Source organism: Zalophus californianus, chromosome 2 (genome assembly GCF_009762305.2).
Source record: "Zalophus californianus isolate mZalCal1 chromosome 2, mZalCal1.pri.v2, whole genome shotgun sequence".
Lineage (NCBI taxonomy): Eukaryota > Metazoa > Chordata > Mammalia > Carnivora > Otariidae > Zalophus > Zalophus californianus.
The window spans coordinates 89988275-90008427 of NC_045596.1; the positions used below are offsets into that span (position 1 = coordinate 89988275).

The 20153-nt window shown below is 42.2% G+C and overlaps 1 protein-coding gene across 1 annotated transcript in view; it reads left to right on the forward strand.

The window, feature by feature from the left end:
- Positions 1–20153, forward strand: part of MCUB (mitochondrial calcium uniporter dominant negative subunit beta) — a 93298-nt gene that overhangs the window by 14475 nt on the left and 58670 nt on the right. The gene's annotated exons all lie outside the window — the stretch shown is intronic.

Consider the following 20153-nt stretch of genomic DNA (forward strand, 5'->3'; position numbering starts at 1 on the left):
CACATACATACATGAAGATCATTCAGACTTGTTTTTTTTAGATTTTATTTATTTATTTGACAGAGAGAGAGAGAGCAAGAGCAGGAACACAAGCAGGGGGAGTGGGAGAGGGAGAAGCAGGCTTCCTGCGGAGCAGGGAGCCCGATGCGGGGCTCGATCCCAGGACTCTGGGATCATGACCCGAGCTGAAGGCAGATGCCCAACGACTGAGCCACCCAGGCGCCCCCAAACTTATTTTAAAAAACCCACTAAGAGGGGCGTCTGAGTGGCTCAAATGGTTAAGCGTCTGCCTTCGGCTCAGGTCATGACCTCCAGGTCCTGGGATAGAGCCCCACATTGGGCTCCCCACTCAGCAAGGAGTCTGCTTCTCCTTTGCCCTCTGCTTCTACCCTTGCTTATACCGTGTCTCTCTCAAATGAATAAATAAAATCTTTAAAAAAAATAACAGGGCGTCTGGGTGGCTCAGTTGGTTGAGCGACTGCCTTTGGCTCAGGTCATGATCCTGGAGTCCCGGGATCGAGTCCCGCATCGGGCTCCCTGCTCAGCAGGGAGTCTGCTTCTTCCCTCTCTTGCTCTTTATCTCTCATTCTCTCTCTCTCAAATAAATAAATAAAATCTTAAAAAAAAAAAAATAAAAATAATAAAAAACCCACTAAGATCTCAGTAGAGAAATGGGTAAAGGGCATAAGTGATTTTCAGAAAAGGAAGTTAAAAATGCCTAATAAACATGAAAAATTGTAAGCATCACTGATAAATGAATATGAAAACAACGGGGTAATGGATACATTTTCTCTCTCTCTTTTTTTAACCTGTGAAATTGGCAGAGAAAAACAATACTCAACGTGTAAAGCATGTCCTGATGTGAGAACTCTTTCTGGACGACTAGTCAGAGTATAAAGTGATTGTATAATTCAGAATCCCAACAGGAAACAGATGGCTCAGTCAGATAAGGATAATCAGAAGAGCATTTCTACACAAAGGACTATGCACTGGGGTGTGGGTGCAGGGGAACTGCCAGAGATGGTGCAGTAAGCCTGGGCTAGTGGAGGGGGGTGTCGGGGAAGGAGGACCCAAGACCGCCTTGAAGGGAGTAGGGACCCCCTTCGTTGAAGGACCCAGCCAGATAGTCACTCAAATTATTTCCTTATTGTTCCTTTGAACATTAACATTCATTGAAACTGGAATTGCAGAATTCTGTCTTCCTGGTCCAGGTGAAGACTTGAGGTGCTTTAGTAAATCATTTTTAATGAAGAGGCCGATGTTTTTCCAAGTCCAGCCTCTAGGTAATGTTTTCTCTCTCTCTCTTTTTTTTTTTTTTTTGCCAGCTACTATTGTGGAGTCCCCGCTCCTTTTGTTTGGTTGATAACATGCATGATGATAGCTAATCCATGGCCTGTGCTAGACACTGGCGCCAGCTCGTTCCTCACCATCTCATTTAGCCCCCTCACCAGCGTCCTGGGAGATGGGTGCCCACGTTGCCCCCTTGTTTACTCATCACTTGAGGCAGCAGCTGAGGCTCAGACCTGGCCTGTGGCATCTCAGGCCTGCGCCCCCAGCAGCCGCTCTGCTTTATTGTTGAGGGAAGTTCTCTCTCACTTTTGAAAAAGAAAAAAAGTTATAAGACTATCTTTTCAGAGTCTGATTATGCTGACTCAGTTGAAGAGCTTCCAACACTGCTGAAATATGATTGTTTTGTAGTTTGAAATGGATACTTGAATCTCATAAGAGCTGTGAGATTAAACTTTGAAGTATACCACAGAGTTGACCCAGTTGTACCAGTTTCATATGGAAATTTGTTTATGGTGAAAAAGTGTAAAGTTTTCCAAAACCTTTTTTAAAAGGTTTCCAAGTAAACCGCTGAGTAAAGTTCCAGTGAAACTTTTTTATTCCCTCCAAAAGAAGCAGTTGGCCTTCAAAAGAGGAACTTAACATCAGTTAATTAAAAGAGACATTAATTGTTCAAACTCAGTGGTCAGGTGTACTGAGTTCACACAGTCCAAGAATATTGGGCAAGGAACTTCAAAAGACAGTTTGGGTCCGCATCCTATTTTGTAGCAAGATTATAGCAAAATCAGAGTTAAATTTGTATATAGCTGTCTCCTGTCGCTTAAAATCTATCCACCCCCCCCCACAACCAGAAATAGTCCAGTGCCTTTTTTTTTTTTTTAAGATTTATTTGACAGAGGGGGGTTGTGAGCACACGCAAGCAAGGGGGACAGGCAGCGGGAGAGGGAGAAGCAGACACCCCGCTGAGCAGGGAGCCCAATGCCGGGCTCAGTTTTGGGACTCCCAATGTGGGGCTTGATTCTGGGACCCTGGGATCATGACCTGAGCCCAAGGCAAATGCTTAACCCACTGAGCCACCCAGGTGCCCTGAAAATAGTCCAGTGTCTTAAATTTTAAAGTTATTCCCTTAAGTGATCATAAAATAATACTTAGTAATATAGTTCTTGAAATCTGAAGATGGTAGATGTATGAAAATTTGATGAAGTCACTAAGAATAACTTACTACCTAAAAGTTTAAAAATTACTTTCTGTACATGCGATCTCGTGTAATCTCTCTCTAGCCTTGTCATGTGGGTAATACTCTTTTATAAATAGGAACACTAAGGCCCAGAAAAGTTAAGTAAATTATTCACATAATTAGTTGGTGGGGGAGTGAGGACTTAAATCCAGGTCCTCTGATGATGAACCCCATACTTTTTTTTTTTTTCTTAAAGAGCACGTTTTGGGGAAGGGGCTGAAGCAGAGGGAGAGGGGGAAGCAGACTCCCCACTGAGCAAGGAGCCCAGACGACCCCAGGATCCCGGGATCATGATCTCAGCTGAAGGCAGATGCTTAACCGACTGAGCCACCCAGGTGGCCCGAACCCCATACTTTTAACCAACTCTTGCAGTGCCCTAGTTTTCTTCTTTCTTTTGAAGCACAAAAATAGTAAGATAGACTTGGGCAAACCCATGATTAATCCTAAAGAGGGAGTTCTCTTTCTGGATGGTAAAAATGAACAGGACAAGTAGCAAGAAAAAGCGGCTTATTGTTTGAAGCTCCCCTGATTTTCATATCCCAGTTTCCCTCATTTGCATATGCAGATCTGGCCCCTCAGCGTCCGCTTCCAGTATTCCTTGACAAGCTCTGTTCCCTTTTCACAGATCTTCACTTTCTTTGGTAGGATGCCACTTGACCCTTCCTTCCATTGTTTTTATTGAAGTTGATGATAGAGAGCATTTGTACTTGTTCGGTTAGACTGCATGTTCTCTGAAGTCTGGGACCTTGTGTGATAACTCCATACTTTGAAATGCATTGTTCTGGTGGGGTTGATTTCTGTTTTTTTTTCCCTCTAGCATATTTTAGTTGTAGGGACTCTAGTTAAACCCCACATTTAAAGCAAAGTGGGACCACCATGTACAGTTGTGCAGACTTTGTCCTTGCTTAAGGGTGTTGCATCTAGGGGCGCCTGAGTGGCTCAGTCATTAAGCTTCTGCCTTCGGCTCAGGTCATGATCCCCGGGTCCTGGGATCAAGCCCCGCATGGGGCTCCCTGCTCCGCGGGAAGCCTGCTTCTCCCTCACCCACTCCCCCTGCTTGTGTTCCGTCTCTGGCTGTCTCTCTCTGTGTGTCAAATAAATAAAATTAAAAAAAAAAGTTTCAAAGAGGGTGCCTGGGTGGCTCACTTGTTAAGTGTCTGCCTTCGGCTCAGGTCATGATCCCAGGGTCCTGGGATCAAGCACCGCATGGGGCTCCCTGCTCCACGGGAAGCTTGCTTCTCCCTCACCCACTCCCCCTGCTTGTGTTCCCTCTCTCGGTGTCTCTCTCTCTGCCAAATAAATAAATAAATAAAATCTTTAAAAAATATATCTAGGAAGGGAAGCTGACTTTTAAATACACGTGAGGGCAGCTAAGGGTCAGTGCAAAAATCCTGACCACTGCCACATAGAGGAGATTTGTATTACAGTCAGCTTTGAGTTTCTTCAGAGATTGATTCAAACATGAAGTCTGGCTGAAAATAGCAGTTAGAGGACAGAAGAAATAACCAAATTCCTGTAAAGGAACATAACAAGATTTGAAAATTACTTTTGTAACAAGCTTGAAATGAAAGTTTATGGGCAATGAGAGTATTCTCTTAAAAGATAGTTACAGGGTCGCCTGGGTGGCTCAGATGGTTAAGCGTCTGCCTTTGGCTTGGGTGGTCCTGGGTTCAAGCCCCATGTTGGGCTCTCTGCCCAGCAAGGAGCCTGCTTCTCCCTCTCACTCTGCTATTCCCTCCACTTGTGCTCTCTGGCTCTCTCTCTCTCTGTCAAATAAATAAAATCTTAAAAAAAAAAAGTTACAGATTTTAACAGGAAACAGTGATAAATGACTAATATATAAAGCTATGTTCTAAGTGTTGCATAATTACTGAGATCATAATCTTAACTTTTTCTAAGAAATGAGCTCATATAAAAATAGCAGATATCAGTCTATGCTGGAGGCTTTGTAAAAATGAATTAAATATTTAGTTCTTTTTTCAAATGTTACAAATAGTAATTTTGCTGCCTTTATTGTACTGAAAAAATTAAGCCAGTACAAATGAAAGCTTGTTTGCTATTTTGGTTGGTAGATTTGACATAATTAGAAGCTAAATCTATGTGCTTTGTGGCCATAATGTGGTCTAAAATACAGAAACTTTAAAGAGTTACATCACTATCTAAGGGACAGATCTCAAAAGGTTCTTTTGTCATTTAAGGCGTTAGTTTTTAAAAACTACTGAGTTTAGCAGAAACTTTCACCTTTCCACTTGTAGAAGGCAAATCACAATTTTGTGATGGTCTGTTTACCAAAACGTCCTAGCGGAAAGATAAGGTAGGGTTGTGGCTGAATGGGCAAGAATACATCTTTAAAATATATCCTCTATTTCTCATCTTTTAAAAATATTCATGCTAAAGGATGGCACATCAAAGTGAGGTGAAATGTTGTAGCCAGTAGACCTGTTTCTCATTCTGCTGTGGTGCTGCAAATCGCCAGGCAACTCATTCTGTTGCCTTGGGCTGCCCAAGAAACTGGGTATGTCTGCAGCGAGGAGTTTGGTGTTTGAGTCGCTGAATTCAGTTGTGTTTTTCTCTGTCAGCTAAACTGACATGTTTTCTTTTGAGTTTTTGAGGTTTGCACTCCGATGCTGCAATCGTCCACTTTTAGCAGGGTTTGAATATTGGAAATGGCCAGTGAAAGAAAATTTTGTTTTATCTCCCGCCACCCTCTATTGAAGATTGTGTCTATTTTTTTTATCCCTTATGAAGGGTTACATTTCTTAGTTCGATACTAACAAAAATTCCTCTCCTGGCAAACTGAGGCCTTTCTGCTACTAGTAAGTGCTAAGTCAGCCTGACCTTTTTTCTTGTCATGCCTCACAGAAGTTACAAGGGCCATGTTTTATGCCTCACTATTGATAGCTTTCCATAGCCCATCCCATCAGTTCTCAGCTTTTCTTTCTTTCTCTTTCTTTCTTTCTTTCTTTCTTTCTTTCTTTCTTTCTTTCTTTCTTTCTTTCTTTCTTTCTTTCTTTCTTTCTTTCCTTCCTTCCTTCCTTCCTTCCTTCCTTCCTTCCTTCCTTCCTTCCTTCCTTCCTTCCTTCCTTTCTTTCTCTCTCTCTCTCTCTCTTTCTTTCTCTTTCTTCCTTTCTTTCTTTCTTGATTTTATTTATTTGACAGAGACACAGAGAGAGGGAACACAAGCAGGGGGAGTGGGAGAGGGAGAAGCAGGCTTCCCGCTGAGCAGGGAGCCCTACGTGGGGCTTGATCCCAGGAGCCTGGGACCGTGACCTGAGCCGAAGGCAGACGCCTAATGATGGAGCCACCCAGGCGGCCCTTATTTATTTTTTTAAAAATTTATTTTATTTAAAAAAATTTTTAAGTAATCTCTGTGCCTACCAGGGGGCTTGAACTTAGAGCCCCGAGATCAAGAATCACATGCTCTGGGACGCCTCAGTGGCTCAGTCGGTTAAGCGTCTGCCTTTGGCTGAGGTCATGGTCCCAGGGTCGTGGGATCAAGTCCTGCATCTGGTTCCTTGGGCTCAGCAGGGAGCCTGCTTCTCCCTCTGCCTGCCGCTCCCCCTACTGGTGCTCTCACTCTCTTTCCCTCTCTCTCTCTCTGACAAATAAATAAATAAAATCTTAAAAAAAAAAATCGCATTCTCTACCGACTTAGCCAGCCGGGCTCCCCTTAGCTTTTCTAACACCTGTTTTATAAATTGTTGATGATGGGGAATTGAATGCAATATAAAGAATGATAAATCATATTGCACAGACATTTTGGTTAATTTTTCATGGAATCTGATAAACTATTTTTGAAATTCATTTGGAAAAGAATAGTCAGAATTTAAAAAAAACAAGAAAGGGACTTGTCCTAACAGATGTCATCTAAGACTGTCATAATTAAGACAGTGTTGTATTGGTTCAGGAATATCTAAATGGATCAGGGAATAGAAGAATAAATAGAGAAACAGACTATTGATGAGAATTTAGTATATTATAAAAGTGGCATTTCAGACTACTAAGGAAACAGTAGATTACTTGGTCAATGATTTTGGGGTAATTGATTATCTATTTGTAAAAATAAAGAAATGTAAATTTGTACTTCATATATTCACAAAATTTCATAAGACTTGAAAGGGTCAATATGAAAAACTTTGGAAGTATTAGAAGAAAATACATGAGAATGTAATCTTGACTATGAGGTATAAATGAAAATATTGGTAAATTTCATGTTAAACTAATATACCAAAGTAATCAGTTTTTTAAAAGATTTGTGCAGTTATTAGTATATTAGTAAAACTCTTAATAAACAATTTTTAATAGTTGCATAATATTCCATAATGCAGCCGTAGCATTGTATGCTTGACGTTCTTAGTTACATTTTTTTAAACCCTTGAGCGAATTTATGTTTTCTAAAAGATGGTCCTCTGAACTGGGTTCAGATAATCCAGGAAAGATACTAAATTAGAAGACCCTCTTGATTCAGATACTTTTCTTCCTTGCAATTTCACATTTGATATTCTGGTTGGTTGAAGACATGCCCTTTTAAATTTGTTCTTTTTAGAAAGTGACTTATTAAAGTTGCATTTTAAAATTGCTCTATTAATTCGTTTGCTTTTAGAATTTTCTTGTTACCAATGTATTTGCTCCCCTATTTTATCTGTGCCTACTGCACTAAACCATCAGGAATCCAGCATGGTATAAACAACTTAGAATGAAAAGACTTTCACATGTAGGTAGTGGAATCTTCTTTTTAAGGGCTGTGTTTGGGTGAAACCCAAAATATAAACCAGATATAATGCACGCCTGAGGGAAATGGTGTGGCGTGCCTGGCTCTGGTCTATCTAGTCCGCCTTTGGCCATCCCCACCAGGTCTGTGGGGCACCTCTGCACATTGCTTGGAACACACTTTGACAACCACTGATAATAGCAGTGTTCAGGTGAAAAGGCAGAAGGGTGTACAAACATTTAGAGTAAGCGCCCTAGTGAGGTTCCCAGGATTTAAGAGCCAGTCTCCTCTAAAGGGAATGGTTTGCTTTTTTTTTTTTTTTTAAGATTTTTTTATTTGAGAGAGAGCACAAGCAGGGGGAGAGGGAGAAGCAGGCTCCCCGCTGAGCAGAGAGCCCGATGCAGGGCTCAATCCCAGGACCCCGGGATTACGACCTGAGCCGAAGGCAGACGCTTAACCGTCTGAGCCACCCAGGTGCCCCATGCATTGTGCTTTTTGAGGTTATTTTTGTGTAGTCATGTCGGCATGCATTCATTCATTCATTCAAGGGGTGGGGAGAGAGGGAGGGAGGGAGGGCGTGCCCGCGTGCCCAAGCAGGGGGAGTGGCAGGCAGAGGGAGAAGCGATGGGTAGAGGGAGAAGCAGGCTTCCCCCTGAGCAGGGAGCCCAATGCGGGGCTCAATCCCAGCACCCTGGGACCATGATCTGAGCCGAAGGCAGCCACTTAATGACTGAGCCACCCAGGTGCGCCTCCCCCCCCCAACCAGGTTGGCATTCTCCTGACAGTCCTCCAAAGGACAGCTGCTGATGCCCTCATCAGTTTCTTTGGAAGGTGGAGCCTAAAGTACAAAAGATTCTTAGTTACTTCTTTTGCCTCAAGGTGAAGGCCCTGCCTGGCCCAACAAATTAACATCCTCCTGGTGTGACTCTTCGTCAGAAGGCGGGGTAGGGCCCGCGTGACTCCTTCATCTTGCTCCTTGTCTACATGCTGGTGCTTCCCTCTGCTCTGGAAATAACTTGCACGGCGGGTCTGTGCAGAGAGATGCGCGGCTCGCACTAACCCAGGGCACGCTGACAGCTTCCGGAAGGCTTTCCCTCTCTGCAGACACAGGTCCTGTGCAGGCTACCTCTGCTCTCACCCCATCTGCTTTAGTTTAAAGATGTAGAGAAAGCCCCTAAGTTTTTAGGTATTGGGGGCAGAGTTCTAGTCTACAGAAACCTTCATTTTCGTCACCATCTCCTGTTCTGGGATGCAAACGGAGACATAGATACAGACTGTCGTATTAAATTTTTTCCCTGCTGCTGCTCAGATGAATTTCTGAGTGAGCTTTAATGGCTGCGTACTGAAATCTGCTCCTTCTGATGGTGTTTTTCTTTCTTTTAGTTCTGCTGATCATTAAGGTTTATGAGGGGAGAGATTATGTCCCTTTTGTATCCCCAGGGCCTGGCATAGCTCCTGGCACCGGACTGATTTTGTCCATCTGCCTGACCTTGCAGGAATCCCGTTTCTTTCTTTGTGGTCATGGCCCTTACTCAGAACTGCCTCATCATAGCTTAGATGAGACCTTTGGGAAGGTCTTGGGTTTCTTCCCTCTTGTTCATGCAGATCCCACCAATTTATGTGGTGGTAGACTCCTCCTTACACTGTTTCTTTTTTTCTTTAATTAGAAGTACCCCTCAGTTAAGACTAATTCAGATCCATTTCCTGTTCTGTTTTTGTTTTTTAAGATTTTATTTATTCATAAGAGACAGAGAGAGAGAGGCAGAGGGAGAAGCCCCCCCCCCCCCCCAGCAGGGAGCCCGATGCGGGACTTGATCCCAGGACCCTGGGATCATGACCTGAGCCAAAGGCAGACGCCCAACCATCTGAGCCACCCAGGCGCCCATCCTGTTCTGTTTTTGTTATTTTGTGAGAAGTGCATAGTCTTAAAAGATTTTCTATTGGAAGGCTGTTAGGATTAGGCTAAGAATAATACCACAAGCCTTTTTTCTCTGAGTTCTAAGAGTAACCCTTGGATCCTCAGTTTCTTTAACCATAAAAAGACTTTAGAGATATATAAAAATAAGGGTACCTTTGAAAGTGTTTTATGAACAGCAGGGTGCCTACAATTGTTGCCCATAATTGACTTCCTATTGCTTTTGTTTCTTTATAGTTTAAGTCCTTTCTATACCAGTTTTAAAATATTGTTTGATTAGAACAGTGAAAACTATAATGCAATTTCCATGTTTTATGGACTTTAAAAATAGAGTGGCTTTTTCATTAGAAAGGTCTTATAAAAAGAGTAGAGAAAAAGCCCAGTTTTTAAAATTGAATTTTTTTAGTAGATTCATATGTGCATACATTGAGTCAGATAGTTATACAAGTTGCTATGAAAAGCAGGCTTTCATCACTACCTACCAGCGAGCACTCACGACTCTTTTAGCTGATAGGTTTTGTTGCCCTTTGTCGCTCTGAAAGATAGGCCTTATTACTGTCACTTGATATTTGTTTTAGGCATTTTCCATTGACCTCTGGGAAAATGAGGATTTAGCTCTCCTTACTGCTGCCCTGTACCTTGTTGTCTCTCCATTCTCTCTCTAAAGCTGTAATCTTAGCTCAGCATTCAGGGGTACCTTGTGACCACATGGGTGCTCTTCACAGGGGAGCCAGGTAGAAAACTGTGATTACTTCTTTTCTGTACAAGGTCACTCTTGCCCTTAGTGTAGAATTGTTGGTCCACATACAAGTGTGCGCACGCACACACATTTGCACTTAATTTTCTTTGTATCACTCAGTATTTCAATCTGGGACTTCCCTTCAGTTGTGTAAATCTCACTGCAGCGAAACTCCTTTGCCATCCTTTCAGTGGTTTCTTTTTGAGAAACTCTTTCCTGGAGCCTCTGCCCTCCTGGTCTGTTTGCTCAGCTGCCACGTTTGATCTCCAGCCCCCCCACCCCATTCTTTGGTGTTGGATCCTCACTCAATCAGGTATAGAGCACATCTTGATTGGGTTGGCTGAGTATTGAACTCTAGATGTGGAGAGTGTTTTCCTTGGAATTTTGGAGGCATTGCTCCGTTCTATTTCACCTTCCGGTGTTAAGTCCAGTGCCATTCTGATTCTCGGTCCTGAGTATGAAACCATTTTTTTTAGTTTTGGAAGCTTACATAGGGCCTTTTCTTTGCACTGTGAGGAAACTTGCTGTTCAGAGATTTCATAAGGGTGGGCCTGTGGCTATGTCTTCCCTCATTGTCCTGGCTACTTAGTAGGCCCTCTTGATCAGAAAACGTGTGTCCTTTAGCTCTGGAAATTGTTTTGTTTAATTGATGATTTCCTCCATTCTTTCCTCCATTCCTCTCTGTAATTGAACTTTTCAGAACTTCTGTTCACTTAAATATTGGATCGATCCTCCACTTTTCTAATCTTTTTTCAGTTTCCATTTCTTGGTCTTTTGTTTCTACTTTCTAGGAGATTTTCTTGATCTTCTAAGTGTTATTTTGAGGTTTTCCTTTTCTGTTGTTGAATTCTGTATTTTCTAAGAACTCTTATTTGCTGAATTTCCTCCCTTAAAAAGACATCCTGTTCTTTCTGGATGTAATGTCTTATCTCTGAAGATATTAACTTGAGGTTTTACTATCTTCTTCTTGCGTAGTCCCTGTTTACTTCACATTGCTTGTGTTGTTGCTCCTTCTTTCATACTAATATGAAAGAAAATAGCTGATAGGAAACTGTGCAATTAGATGGAGTTTATCTAATATGGTCCACACTCTTTTCGGTACAAACGCACAATCCCTTTATCTGCAGTTCCAAAATCTTAAGTTCAAAGTGCCGATATCAGTAGGAACGTACAGATTCTGATTTTAATAAATGGGTTATAATTTCTTATCATGCTCAAACTTGGCCAGTGGGAGTTCAGTCTGACCTTTGCATTATTTTGATGTCTTCCTATCATTCTTTGAATACTTCCTTTGTGGTGCAGCAAGATGTTCCAGGGCTAATTTTGTATTTTTCTTGCCCTAACGTAAGAATTAGCTTTTTCCTCCAAAGAGCCCAAGTTTCTTTTAGTGGATGATGGTATTTAAAAACCAAGATCTTGTGGCTACGCGTGTTCCTGGGTACCAGTTGTAGCACTATCTCAGAAAACCAAGCTAGTAAGAAACAAACATAAGAAAATTAAAATATATATATATAAAATATTATTTTTGTGTATTTTATAACACTATATATTTTATGTAACATACACATATATACCATGAGTTCATATGATTCCTGCAAATTCCAACCCAACACTGAAGGTTACATCTCTATCAGTGAGGGACCTGTCTGCATTATTTCAGTATGTAGAATATACAGAAAATAATAATTGTAGAATCTCTTTTCTGTGCCACTGCAAAAAGCAAACCTTACTAGAGACCAATATTTTTTGTGTTTTTAGATAAAATTTAGATACAATGAAGTACGTCCTGTGTGCCTACTTTCTACTTTTGACCACGCATAGACCTATGTAATCTTCTACCAATGTAAAGATATAGGAACATTTTCATCACACCAGAAAGCTCCCTCATGCTTTTTCTTGATAAGTCATGGGAATAATTAAAAAGCAGTGATGTACATGTGGATATATTGACAGGGAGAGAGCCAGGATAAAACATATTTAAGGTATGTTCTGTCTTATAAATTCAGTCCTTTTTAGGCATTTACTTGAGAGACTCCACTCATGATCTAATATTTTCTTCATTCTTTCTAGGTGTAACACACTAATGTCTCTTTGAAAGTACCAATAATCACTTCAGGGCTAGAGCAGGTTGGCTAGGTATGCACGTGCAAATATAAACACACATATTTCTTGTGTGTGATGGTTCAGAATGGCCATTTTTGGATAATACCCAACAGTATTTCAGTAATCTTATTTCATGTCAATCTTTTCCTGCATAATTAAGAAAAAATAGGAGCTTTCCTTAAAAACGGGACAGTATGCAGGGAATCACTGGAATAATAAGAAAAGTGGTTGTCCAGTCTTTTGTTACAAAGCAAACTCAAGGAAAGATACTTTGTTTCCAGTTTTCCTCTAGAGTTGCCGGGAGCAGTTATTGGAGCTTGGAGCCTCACTTAGTGTTTGTTGCCTTCTTGCCTTGCAAGGGTATGTAAGACTGAGAGACTGAATGATTATTTGAGGTCATTTCTGGGCATTGTGAGAGTGTGTCCAATTCCTTTCTATGTCTAGCTGCATAATATAATGGTCAGCAGGTCAGGTGCCCAGTAAATGACTATTTTATTAGAATTTATTTGGAACACCAGTGTGAATGTTCTTATTCAGAAAAATGGACTTATTTGAAAACTGGCACTATAATTGAGAAAACTAACTTGATTTCCTTAAGATGGTTAATGCAACATACACGTCTCTCTCCAACTTTGGATCTAGTAATAAACTATTGATGCCATGTTGGAAGATTTACCCATTTTGTATTTTTTTTTAATTCATCGCCTTCATTAATATAATGCAGTAAATATTTTTTTCTAGATCATTGAACTCGATTGCTCCCTGGCACTGTATCAGAGATGTGAAGTCAGGGAAGCAAAATTTAAGCCTGTGTAAATTTCCCTGGTGCTGCTGCTCTGTCTTCTGAATGGTATAGTGAGCCCAAGGATAATGTCAGGACTCCAAAAGGACTGTGTCAACTTGTCTAATTCCCAGACAGATCATTGGCCAAGTGTTGCTCAGTCCCACTAGTGGAGAAAAGCCTGAGGGAAGAGGTGTAGCCTTCCTTCTTCCCTTTCTATTTAATGACCCCTGCTGCCTAGAAGCCTGCCACACCTCTTCAGAATTCGGCAGAGCCCTGAGAATTTCTTTTTCTTTTTTTTTTTTAAAGATTTTATTTATTTATTTATTTATTTATTTGAGAGAGAGAGAGAATGAGAGAGAGAGAGCACATGAGGGGTGGAGGGTCAGAGAGAGAAGCAGACTCCCTGCCGAGCAGGGAGCCCGCTGCGGGACTCGATCCAGGGACTCCAGGATCATGACCTGAGCCGAAGGCAATCGCTTAACCAACTGAGCCACCCACGCGCCCGAGCCCTGAGGATTTCTAAAACTGAGTATTTACCAAGAGATACAATCTGTGTGGATTTGGAGCACATGGTAACTATGTCTAAAAAATTGCTTCCTAGATTCTGTGTGGGTTGTTGAAAAGCTAGGTTCTGTTGTGGGCGTTAGAGTGGGGTCCAATTTGCATGTGTTCTTTGGCATGTCACAGCAGTTCACCTGGCGGCCAATTCAGTGAGATTTTTAAGCTCTACAGGAGAACTGTGAGGGGTACTATGGGGCTTGTTGGGTTACTAGATGCTGGTATTTAAAAGAGAGGGAAAGGCAGCACCTAACTAGCCCTTGGAGAGTGCTTCACGAAGACAGAGCAGCTCAGCCTGCAGTGAGGATGGACACAGGAGACCGGAAGGACAGGCGTCCCAGGTTGGGACACACAGCGGTGGTGCAGGATGGCTGCAGCTGCATAAATATGAAAGCAGGTCTTCTGGAAGGAGTTTAAATTGCAGGAAAATTGGGTCAAATTCTCTCTTAATTCTGATCTGGGTCCTTGATTTTTTCATATTGCCAATGAGGCTTGATTCAAAGGGAGATTTGTTTCAAAATTTCAAGCTGACACTTCGCTCGTTGAATTCCTTTTACTTTTAAAAAAGTATGTGCGGTTTTCTTTCCATAGTCAAATGGTTAATTTTATTTTGTTCTCTGAATTGGCAGCAAAAGAATTAATCGTGGAAGTATTTCAATAGATCAGTATATGTATATATTCAGCTGTTCAGAATACAGCCAGTCAACTCTTTTATATCAGCCAAATGTGTCAGAATAAATAGACTGGGCATTTATCATCTCTCAAGAATGCTTAAATTTTCACTTTGGAATGAAAAAGCATTGAATGTCCTTGACATTTAATAGGTTTTAAAAAAGAAAACAGCCAAGGGGCGCCTGGTTGGCTCAGGTTGTTGAGTGTCCTACTCTTGATCTCAGCTCAGGTCTTGATCTCAGGGTCACGAGTTCAAGCCCTCCATTGTGCTCCATGCTGGGCGTGGAGCCTGCTTAAAAAAAAATAAAAAGAAAAAAAATGGCCAAAAAATCAGCTATCCCTTTATTTGGGAGGAAAAAAGGTGAAAGTGGGAGAAGAAAGAAGGTATTCTTAATGATGGCTATTTAATTAAGCGCTGTGGTCCAAGAACGGAATTGAGTATCATAGCTTACAGTGGAATTCGAAGCCTTAATTAAGTGCTGAGCTTTGCTTGGGATTGAATTTCAAATCAGTTGAAACTTTTTATGTAGTTGGCATTCAAAACCCCATTCCATCCCTCCCAGCTTTTGTTCCATCCTCTTTGACCTCTTTTGGATGCATGTCTTCTATGACAGAAAAAAATCTTGAGTTATGGAAAACGCCCGAACTACAAGAAACAACTTTGCAGCCTTTACTGTTTCTTTCTGAAGTTAAGTAAACTTAACTTTAGCCCCAAAACATGTACTTACAGAGTATCTACGGCCTTTACACGGCAGTAGTTTTGAGGGAGGACTGTCTAGAAGGTCCTTGGGGATGGCTGTGCTTTAGAACGTTCTTTGATGGATCCTGTGAGTGGTCTCAAGGATTCAGAATCTTGGTTTTTGTCAGTTCATGGTGCGAGTCCAGACCTAGTGAGACCTGAGCTATGCTGGTCAAACTTAAATCTCTTATTAAAATGATGTTAACATTAATTTATAGTTAGAAATGTATGTCATATGCAGGGCAGTGTTTTCCTTGAACTGAGATATCTTGGAGATGCAAATCAATCAGAAGTTGCTCGTTGGACAGGGGCTTCAGGGATATATTATCTAGGCTGTGATGGCAAATCTATTTCCACAATAAGAAATGCAGATTTTTAAGATTTTATTTATTTATTTGAGAGAGAGAGAGCATGAGAGGGGGGAGGGTCAGAGGGAGAAGCAGACTCCCTGCTGAGCAGGGAGCCCCATGTGGGACTCGATCCCGGGACTCCAGGATCGTGACCTGAGCCGAAGGCAGTCGCTTAACCAACTGAGCCACCCAGGCGCCCCAGAATTGCAGATTTTTAGTGGTGAAATGGCAGAAGTACTTGATTGTGATTCAGGAGATCTGAGTTCTAGTGCTAGTTTTGCTACTACCTGTGTGACCTTAGCAATTCCTTCACCTTTTTGGGCTCCAGTCCCCCCCCCTTTTTTTTAAGATTTTATTTGTTTGACAGAGACACAGTGAGAGAGGGAACACAAGCAGGGGGAGTGGGAGAGGGAGAAGCAGGCTTCCCGCGGAGCAGGGAGCCCGATGTGGGCCTCAATCCCAAGAGCCTGGGATCATGACCTGAGCCGAAGGCAGACGCTTAACGACTGAGCCATCCAGGCGCCCCTGGTGCCCTTATTTTTTAAAAAAGGATAGTTAGGGGTGCCTGGGTGGCTCAGATGGTTAAGCGTCTGCCTTCGGCTTGGGTCATGATCTCAGGGTCCTGGGATCGAGTCCCGCATCAGGCTCCTTGCTTGGAGGGGAGTCTCCTTCTTCCTTTCCCTCTACCTCTCGCCCTGCTCATGCTCTCTCTCTTTGTCTCAAATGAATAAATAAAATCTTTAAAAAAAAAAAAGGGATAGTTAGGTGGCCTTTGTACCTCAGATGCAGCTTTTCTTTCCTTACTAGTGTTCAGTGCCTCTAATAAATTTCCAGCTCTCATCCAGATGTTGAATATCCTACATTTTCCACTTTGTACTTTGCTGTGCTGCTATAGTAAAATGGTATATTCATAGATTAAAAGCTGTTTTAAAGATCAGCCCAACACCATCATCCATTTGATGCTTGGGGGAGCCCCACGCAGACTTAAAAACAGTCAGCTCTTTGGGACTGACACATTGCCTTAGGTACTTGGACATCCCTGGGTCACTGTCAGCTAGTGGTAGGAGTAGGTCTGACAGGGAGCTGAGAAAGACCCTAATTGCGGAGCTTAGCTTTGAGAATAAGAACTAGATAGGATGGGCTGGAACTGAGAGGCCCACAGCTCCTCCATGGGGGGAACTTGGGGAGTACGGAGACATGTTTTCATCATATCATTTAATTTTTGGACCCCATGTGCATCTCTCACCTCTGAGGAGGCTTGTTCTATAAAACTAATCTAAAATACATAAAGGGGGTCCTATTTGCTTCCTAGTGGATGCTCCCTTTCTAACTTGCTTAATTGCTCTTAAGTTTGCTGCTCCTCAGTCTTTGAGGTTTGAGATGTTAATCTACTTGTATAGTTAAGTGACTGAGGTCTCTCTCTCTCTTTCTCTCTTTTTAAAGATTTGAGAGAGGGTTTGAGGGTTAGCCTACTTGTATAGTTATGTGATTGAGATCTCTCTCTCTTTGTTTTTAAAGATTTATTTGAGAGAGAGAGAGCTCGAGCGAGCAGGTGGCAGGGCAGAGAATTTCAAGCAGACTTCCCACTGAGCGTGGACCCCAGAGCCTGACACAGGGCTCGATCCCACGACCCCAAGGTCATGACCTGAGCTGAAACCAAGAGTCAGATGCTCAGCTAACTAAGCCACCCAGGTGCCCCATGATTGATATCTCTATATACACATATACGTATACGTGTGTGTATGAATACTGTGGAAAGACAAGACATCTGGGTCAGGGAAAATCATTCTTTATTTAAAAAAGAATTATTTATTGATACAACCAGATCAACAACTAGAGTACCATGGAGCAATGAAAGCTCATGGAATTTCTCTGTGCAGGTGGCAGGTTTGACCCCATAGACGGGAGATGACGCTAGTGTATTTAATCCATTTATATACAGAAGAGAGGCAGTCATTCCCCTCCTCTCTCATAAGGAGGGAGAAAAACCTTTGCTCCTATTAGATAAGATAGAAAGGCTCTTAGATTCCTACCCTAACCTTTTGGAATACAGATACATCTCTCTGAGGCCCGATAAACATCCCTGTCTTCCGGATTTTTATGTCCAGGTGATGTTTCCAGGGCCTGTGCTTATGTAAATACCTGGGAAGATAATGCTTCTGCCTTCCTGGCATGTTGGGAATTTAGCCTAGGTGGCTAGTCTGGGCTGTAACCATTTGGCCCTCTGTGGAGATAAGTTTTATCATCCCTTTTGGATCGAGCTAGACAAATGGCTATAGATCTAATCCTCATGGTTTATGAAAAGCAAAATGCATCTAAGAGAAGTGAAAGCAAACATTTGTTATCTTTATATCTTATATTTTCCTTGTCTCAGGAGGCAAGGACTTTTATAAGAACACTGAGAAATCCAGGGAAGTTTTATTTCTCCAAGTCCACCAAAGGTGCTTTCACAATTCTGTTAATATCTATTTTTTTTGAAGTACTGACTTAATAGAGAAGTAAAAGGGGTAATTCGGTTGCCTAGACATCATATGAGTGAGGATTACTAGAAATTAGGGTCAAATCTCACTGTGATTCAAATAGAATTCTAGGCATGTCTCTTTTCTCTCTGTTAGAAAAAAGGCTGATGGTTTGAAGGCGATTTCCTTCCATTGATATCGCTCATGCTGGCAAAACTGAAGCAGATGGCAAACTGGGGCATTTTAAATTCCACTGCTAGCTGAAACTATAAGAACATAAAGCCCTGTGATTATGCTGCATTGATCAAGTGATTAAAATGAAAAGAGTACATTTTGGAACCTAGAATTTCTCCTGATCTCCTTTACTAGATTGACGACTTGAAAATTGTAGAATAAAATAACTGTCATTTAAAAGAGACCGCTCATTTTTTTTCATTAATTTTGTTGGTCTTGTGGTATATTAGTCAGCTCAGACTTCTATAACAAAATATCATAGATGGAGTGGTTTAAACAACCCACATTTTTTTGGTCACAATTTTGGAGGCTGAGAAGTTCAAGGTCAAGATGCGGCAGATTTGGTTCCTGGTGAGAACTTTCTTCTCAGTCTACAGACCCTACCTTCTCATCATGTCCTTGCATGGCAGGGGGAGAAAGCTCTGGGGTCCTGGTCTTCTTACAAGGGAACTAATGCCATCATGAGGGCTCCATCCCCTTGACCTCATCAGGACCTAATTTCCTCCCAGTGGCTCTGCCTCCTAGTATCACATTGGTGATTAGGGCTTTAACATACAAATTTTGTGGGGAGGCGAACATTCAGTCCATAACAGGAGATCTGAGTGTGACTTCAGTAAAAGATGGGAAATTCAACAACTACAAGTTTCCTTTCTGAAATCCTAACAAAACAAGAATACAGGAATAAAAAAGATACATGCCCACAAGGATAAAGAAATTGGGAAAAGAGGCCATCACAACAAAATACTGATGCTACAAAGCAGACAAGCCTGTTTTACTTATCTATTGTCATATAACAAAGATACACCAAAACGTAGTGGTTAAAGCAGTGCCCATTTATCTACCAGTTTCCGTGGGTCAGGAATCCAGGTATGCTTCAGGGTCTGTCCCAGGCTGAAATCACGATGTTGGCTCTGGGCCCGAGGTTAACCTCCATTCCTTGCCTCTCCGATACGGCAGCTTGCTTCATCAAAGCATGCGGGCTGAGACGCAGCAGAGCTAGTCCAGCAGATAGAAAGTCTTAGAACCTAAGCGTGGAAGTAACAGCCCATCACTTTCACCATTCCTGTTTGCTAGAAGCAAGTCACTGGGTCCTGCTCACACCCGGGGGAAGGGGTCATAAAAGGGTGAACATGTCAGGAACGAGATCACTGTGGGTCTTTTTTTTAATTGAAATATTTATTGAGATAATTGCAGGCTCACAGGTAGGTTGTAAGAGATAATACAGAGAGATCTGGTGTGCAGCTCACCCGTTTTCCCCAAAAGTAATATTTTGCAAAACTAGTATAATATCAGACCCAGGATATTGATAGTCACACTGATGTAATCCACCAGTTTTATTTCCCAGTTTTACTTGTACTTGTTTGGATGTATGTGTGTGTGTTCAGTTGTGTACAAATTCCTACAGTTTTATCATGTGTGGATTTGTGTATCCACCCCTGCAGCCATGGATCCTTTGTGTAGAAGGCCATATTTGCAAACCACATACAACAGACCATTTCATGACTTACATACCTCCAAGGTGCAAAAAAAATACATTCACCTCTATCCAAGGCCCCCAGAGCCTCATCTCATTTCAGCATCAGTCAAAGTCCAAAATGGTGTCATCTGAATCAGGTCCAGGCCTTTTGGGTATAGTCCTTCTCCAACTGCTGACCTGTGGAGGGAGATAGGTTTTCTGCCCCAACACATTTTGTTGCTGATTTGATGACCCCTCATTAGTGTGAAGCAGCAGCTGGGCCTTCAACCCTCCCACTCTCTCCTGGATCCTCCTCAGCCTCTCTGACTCCTGGGCCAGGTGCGTGACTTTCCCTCCCTGAGGAAGGGCTCCAGCTTCTGCAGAATACCCTTGTCACCAGGATCAGAGGCAGCAGGAACTGACCGATTTCAGCCCATCCTCGTGGGCTCCAGGTTGTGCTTGTGGTTCTTAGCTTGTTTTCTCTGCCGCACTTTGGATTCATCTTCCTTTCCTGACTGCCCACTCTGTGGACTTCAGCTCCAGAATCAGACATGACGATGACAGCCTCCTAGAAAGCAACTTGACCAGTTCCCACAGTTGCCCAAGGTCAGATCTCTGTAACAAACCTTTGTGTAGCTATGCAGTACATTCTCAGTGGTTTACCTCTTTGGGCTGAATCCCAACTCACACACAGTCCAAAAAGCTGACCATCAGGCAGCAGTAAAGAAAACTAAGAAACAACCAATTTATATCATTTAACCATAGGATTTGATGGAGCCAGTGCCTCCGGAAGTATGGGGTAAATTATGGGTTATAAACATGAGGATTGGTTGAAGATCTGTTTAAGAAGCTATTAGACCCCAAACTCTCTATATAGGTGGGCAGGTGCCCTCTCTCCCACCTGGAGGG